A 6,347-nucleotide genomic window follows, 5' to 3' on the forward strand; every position below is an offset into this window, starting at 1 on the left:
TCTGTGGATTCTCAAGTCCCATTAAGTACAATAGCATAGGGGAAAGGTGTCCCTTATATAAGATGATCTTATATAAGATCAAGGTTTGCTATTTGGTGTGTGTGTGTGTGTGAGAGAGAGAGAGAGAGAGAGTGTGTGAGAGTGTGTGTATGCCATGGATGCTTGAATCTGTGGAGAAATAATCTATGGATACAGAGGGATGACTGTACACATACATCAGATATAAGCCTACCAAAAGCATTAGCTCCTCCTCACAAATTAGCTGGCTCAATTATTACACTGTTCTCAAAACAGTTGGTTCTTCTTAGGTTGTTTTTTCATCTTTGCCAGGAGAGCGTTGTCAATTTCCAGGGAATTCCCATGAATCCGGGGAATTTAATTAATTTCCAGGGATTTTGACTGAATATTCCAGTAAATATTGGGGAATTCCGGGGATTTTGGATTTTGGTAAAACATTCCGGGAAATATCTTCGAGGCTTGTTGGCAACACTGATCCCATGGTGCATTTTCTCCCAAATAAAGATCGGTTGGATTCTATGGGGGCTTACTTCCCAATGGATTTGGGACACTTGACAAGCCAGTAAGACCCACACTGAACACCTCTGTGGCTCTTTACTTTTAACTGAATTCTGATATGTGACACATGGAAGGCTGACAAGTTTTGTTTGGCATAAGCTTTTGTGAACTGCAGTTTAATCCGTCAAATGCAAGTGGGCTGAAGGCTAGGAAAGCTTATGCCAACTGAAGTGTATGTGGCCCTGGCTGGGCTTCCTTGCTTGAACTGCAGGCAGACAGGGCTTGCTGAGGCATGAAAGGAAAGATCTTTGCTTCTCTCTCTCTGTTTTTCCTCCTCCCTTTCTCTTCTCTAGTTTTCTGGAAGGGGAAAGTGCTTGTAAGGATCTTGAATAAATGCTCCCACCAGTGTGTCTGAATAACATTATTGTAGCATTCCTAGAGAAAGGTATGTATGGGCTTTATTGTGCAATGCAGTACATTGGAATTAAAGCAAGATACTAGCATATTTGGCCAGTACTGATCACACGATATTGTGTCTATTCAGTTGCTGTGTTGCATTTCCTTCTGTTTCTGTAGCACACCATTTCACTGAGAGGGAAGAGGTTCCTAATAAAGCTCCTATTTCATCAGTCCTTCTTACTCTGAGCCTTTCAGGTGTTTTATTTTTGCTGTGACTGAGCAATGTTATACTTCGGGATGTTTTTCCATCCCTTCTCTCCACCAGTCCTCTCTCAGCTCTTCCCTCAAATGAAGCTAGATTAGATTAACAGCCTGAGTACTAATCTATTTTAGAATGGAGTTTGTATAATAAAACCTGTAGTTTGTTTCCCCAAGCCATTGGTGTCTTTGCTGCTTAAGGAGGATCTCTGACAGATGCACATACTCTCTATTAGGTTAATGGAGCCCAGGCTTATGTTTTAAGAGATCTGTGAAAAGATTAATAGAGATCAAAGAACCAGACCATGGGTGAGAACAAAGAAGCATGGCAACTTTCTGAAGGACTGATCTGATGATTCCCAAACTTACAGGGAAAAACTTCTGCAACTGGATTTGCAGAAAGGAACTCGAATTAGCAAGAACCCAGCGAGGAACAGAGATTGACAGAAGCAGAGAGAGTCCCAGTTTGGGAGGCTAAGGACCTGGAGATTGACATTGTCTCATTGACAGCGCTCTCACTGAGGAGACATATTGGTATATTTGGAATGAGAAAACTGCTAAATCACTGTTTGAATACCTTGGGGAAAAATGCACAAGCAATCAGAGGCCAATCAGTATCTTTTATTATTAGAGCAATTAATATTTATATGTATGGAAGCTGATGAAGCCATTCAAAAGTAGTTCTCAAATGTAAAAGATATCTTTGCATGGAAGCCACCTTAGGTCCCACTCCAGAATGGTGACATTAAAATAAAATAAATAAAATAGATAGATAGATGATAGATAGATCATTGATGAGTTGAAAAATACCCAAACCTGTATATTAACATAAAACAAATAACTCTTAGCAATGTTGTATATGTGCCAGACTTGGGGTCCAATCTAACATCCATTAATTCCTTAGAACACAATGTGTTGCTCCTGGTATTAAGAGAGTCATTGTATTAGAACCTAAAGCTTGCCACACTAGTGGCACTGCCTCTTCAAGAAAATCTCTCTGATAGTCTACCAGAAATTTAGCATATGTGCTTTCATGAGCCCGGTGGTCAGAGTTTATATAAGGCCATAGCTTTTGGCATGAAATGCCGTGACATAAGGCAAAAAATGGATAAAGTGTGAACAAGCCTTTCATTATGGTTTCAGTAATTCATTCATGTTATTAATGTTTTATCACCATGAAAATCATACCCAAGTATCACGCATACCCAGGAGTGGATAACTGAGAGGAGTCTAGATTCAAGCTGTGCTAGCCCCATTTTCCTTTAGGTTGCACTGAGCCCTTCCTCCTAAAAATGGAAGTGACCACAAGGTCAGTTCTGGTTCTGAAAGACAGTATCTGGCTCTCACCCCCAAAGGAAATAAGTGTTCAAATAGTCAGTTGTAACCTCTGGGAGAGGTTTTAGGTCTTATGTTTTTGAGGCCGTATTTCTTTTCAGGCCCCAGTGTAGGGGATTGTCTCTGGGGTTTCAGCAGGTGAACTGGTGGGCCATATGTGGCCTATACACTCTACAATTCCCACCTCTGTTCTACAACTAATTGGTCATGGATTCTGAGAGCTGTGGTCCAAAAAAAGTAACTTTTCCAAGCTCTACTCCTATATATTTCAATTTTGGACAAGATGAAATTAAAACAAGAAACATTAAAATTATCAGTTTCAATACCATTTTTTTGCTGGAAGTCCCAAGGCTTGTTCTATTGCATTTAATTTGATTTTATACCTCTCCTTTCTCCTGACACAGGAAACAAGATGAATTTTAAAAAACCCACACCAGCTAAAACCAATCTTAAGAACATCGGGGCTCGACAGACCACCTTAAAATGGTGGGCTGGAAGTGCCTGTTTTTGCTCCTGAGGGAAGCCGCAGCAGCCAAACTGCGCAGCCTCCCTCTGCACCAAAAAGAACCCACTAAAAATGGGTTGTTTTTGGTGTGCATGGCAGATGCCATAAGTGTTCCATTGGCGCACTGTTGCGTGTCGATGATGCAAGTGTGGCACCGCAACGCGCAGATGCTGCACCGTGCTTGCGTCAAGATGGCGGCCCCCATATAGCCATGAAGGCACGGCCGCCACATGGTAGGGCTTGGGACCATGTGGTCACTCCACAATCCCGAGCCCTAAAATCATCCCCAGACTGCTGCTTTACGGCAGTCTGTACCGAGCTATTAAGAACAATTAAAAACAAATATGTTGATGCATTAAAACCAGATACTGAATTTAGAGCATGAATTTAGAACATCATTGGCCAAGAGCCTGCATCCACACAGGCGAAATGTATGCTTGCACAGTTGGGCTGGGATGCTTTCCAGTCCTGAAGGAGGCAAAGCAAACATCCTCCATTTATCCCAATCTGGCATGGACTGTCCCCAATTAATCCTCTGTCATCCCACTCAGATACTTTGAAAATGCCCTGTTTTTGCTCTTCTCCTCCCATTTTCCCATTTTGTCCTCACTTCAACTGCTAAAAACTGGATTCAAAAGTGCAAAAGTAGTTTGCAATGAATTAACTCAGCAGTGGGAAGAGGAGATGAATTTTCCAAATATTTTGCTCCCAAAAGCCTTGGGGGGATTTGGAAGGGGTCAATTTCCCCATGTTTCCCTCTTTTCAGGGTATATTAGATCCGGGAAAGGCCTTTTCTTCCAAGAAGAGATGAGCCAAAGTTGATTTCTGAGTCACTTTCCGTTTGGAAAAACACCGGCCCAAAGAGGGAAGAATATCACAAAGCAAGTGAAAATGAATTTTAAAACGGGGTCCTTTGTGGGAAATGCAGCTCCCTAAACAGTTTTGTTGTTATGTGCCTTCAAGTCGTTTCTAACTTTATAGCTGAACCTATCATGGGGTTTTCTTGGCAAGATTTGTGAAAAGGAAGTTTGCCATTGCCTGAAGCTGGGAGCATGTGATTTGGCCAGGTCATCCGGTGGGTTTCATGGCCAAGCTGGGAACCAAACTCTGGTCTCCAAAGTTGTAGTCCAACACTCAAACCACTATCCTACGCTGGCTCCTTCATCAATTGCCTACCCATTATACCATTTATATGTGGAGGCTGGATGGCCATCTGTCGGGGATGCTTTGATCTGGATTTCCTGCATGGCAGGGGGTTGGACTGGATGGCCCTTGCGGTCTCTTCCAACTCTATGATTCTATGATTCTACATCTTAAGGCTTGGTTTTTCCCTCATATGGTTGGCAAATCCTTTCAAAAAACATTTCTTACAGCTCATCACATTAACAGTCACAGGACAGTTCATTCCCTAAGATAGCTACGTACTGCATGAAGACAGCTTTTCTTTTACTGCCAGGCACTTTGTGTTAATATCCCTGACTTCTTATGGTTTGCAATTTTTTGCCAACCCCACACATGATCACAGAAAGCTAGGTCACATTGCCATTACAAGGAAGCATTCCCCCCTCCTGGCATTTCCTCTGCTTACAACTTTTCTTTACTGGCAGTTACCAGGGCTACGTACTGCTAGAACTGTCCCTAAATGCAAGTAGCTCCAGTATGAATTTCATTTTCCTACACAGGCTTCCCCCAACATAGGACCCTCCAGAGTGCTTTGGTACTTCGGCCTCCCCAGCCAGCATAGACAACATTCAAGTGGGGTTGGAGTTGTAAGCAAAAAGAAGTCTGAAGAGCCCAGAAAGGAATGAGGTGGCTCATTCATAACTCATCAGGGACTGGCGCAAGCCAATGGCTCATGAACTGGCAGCAGTTGGCAAAGGGTGGTCTGGGGACTTCATGTGATCCCAAGCTCTTTTGGGAATCTCAGGTCCCTTCTCCAGGGGAAAAAGCTGTCTGACTTGGAAGTTTCCAGGCATGGTGATTCACCATTTAAATAGGTCACAACAGGGATCCTTTGCACTATTTAACATTAAAAATACCGATGATGATGATGATGATGATGATGATGATGATGAATTTCCCCTAGTCTGTCATTACTCCTTTTTCCTCAGGTTGAGCTCCCTTTTCCTTTTGTGAGAAGACATCTGAGGCAAAGAAGGTGTTGAGTAGTTCTGCCTTTTCCCTGTTTAGGGTTAGTACTTGGCCATCTTCTCCATGCAATGCCTTGTCATTTTCCCTTTTGCTACGGACATACCCCAAAAAGCCCTTTTTATTGTTCTTAACCTCTCTAGCAAGCCTGGGCTCATTCTACGCTTTAGCTTTTCTGACTTTCTCCCTACAAATGCTAGCCATTTCTTTGAATTCCTCTTTAATGATTTCCCCCTTTCCCATGTTTTATATATCTTCCATTTAAGACTTAGCTCAGTTGAAAGTTCTTTAGCCATCCATCCTGGTTTCTTGAGACACCTCCCAATATTGGGTTGGCCCAATAAAGATATCCCTGGCTTTTGGATGATACCGTACTTCCTCATAGCTTTACATGCTGACACCAAAACCAGTCCTACTATGGCCTCCATACTCACTAAAGTTGCCCACTCCTGTCTAAGGTCCGCATCCTTCAAAATGGCTATCTTTGGCAGAGGAAGAGAGGCAGCTGCTTTATCTGTGGGGGATTTAGAGAGGACAGCCACTTATTCCTGATTTAATCCATTGCCCTTTTTGTGGTTGGAGGATTTGTGGCATCTTTCTTGCTTTCTCAGTGAGGGGGAATGCTATGCACACTGGATTGAAAAAAGGGAGTGGGTTGGTGAGGGTACCATCTGCTGCTTGGCCTCAGACCTCCCCATTTCTTGGGTCCACCTTTCCCAGAGGCTGTATAAAAAGAGATTTGGGAAGTGAGTAGGCGTGTGTGGGCTATGTGTGTAAAACCGGCAACTAGGACCTCTGTGGCTGTCTCTTCACTGTTGAACTCATGCGGTTTGGACACCATTCTAACTACCCCGGCTCCGTGCTATGGAATTCTGGGATTTGTAATTTGTAGTGGCTCCGAAGCAGAATGACACCACTTTAGCTACCCTTGCTAAATGCTATGGGTTTCTGGGAATTATAGCTTGTGGTTGCCCCAGAGCCTTATTCTATGTTATTCTTCTTATTGCCTATTCTTATTATTTTGATACCACTTTAACTGCCCCAGCTCCATGCTATGGAATTGTGGGAACTGTAGCTTGTGGTGCCCCCAGAGCTTTATTCTGCATTCTTCTTCTTATGGCCTTATTCTTATTATTATCTCCAGATCCTCCAGTGCAACTCTGTGGTCAACATCTGCCAGACACTG

The sequence above is a fragment of the Sceloporus occidentalis genome, unplaced genomic scaffold, assembly GCF_023333645.1.
Source record: "Sceloporus occidentalis isolate IW3139 unplaced genomic scaffold, rSceOcc1.0.p SCAF_13, whole genome shotgun sequence".
Classification (NCBI taxonomy): domain Eukaryota; kingdom Metazoa; phylum Chordata; class Lepidosauria; order Squamata; family Phrynosomatidae; genus Sceloporus; species Sceloporus occidentalis.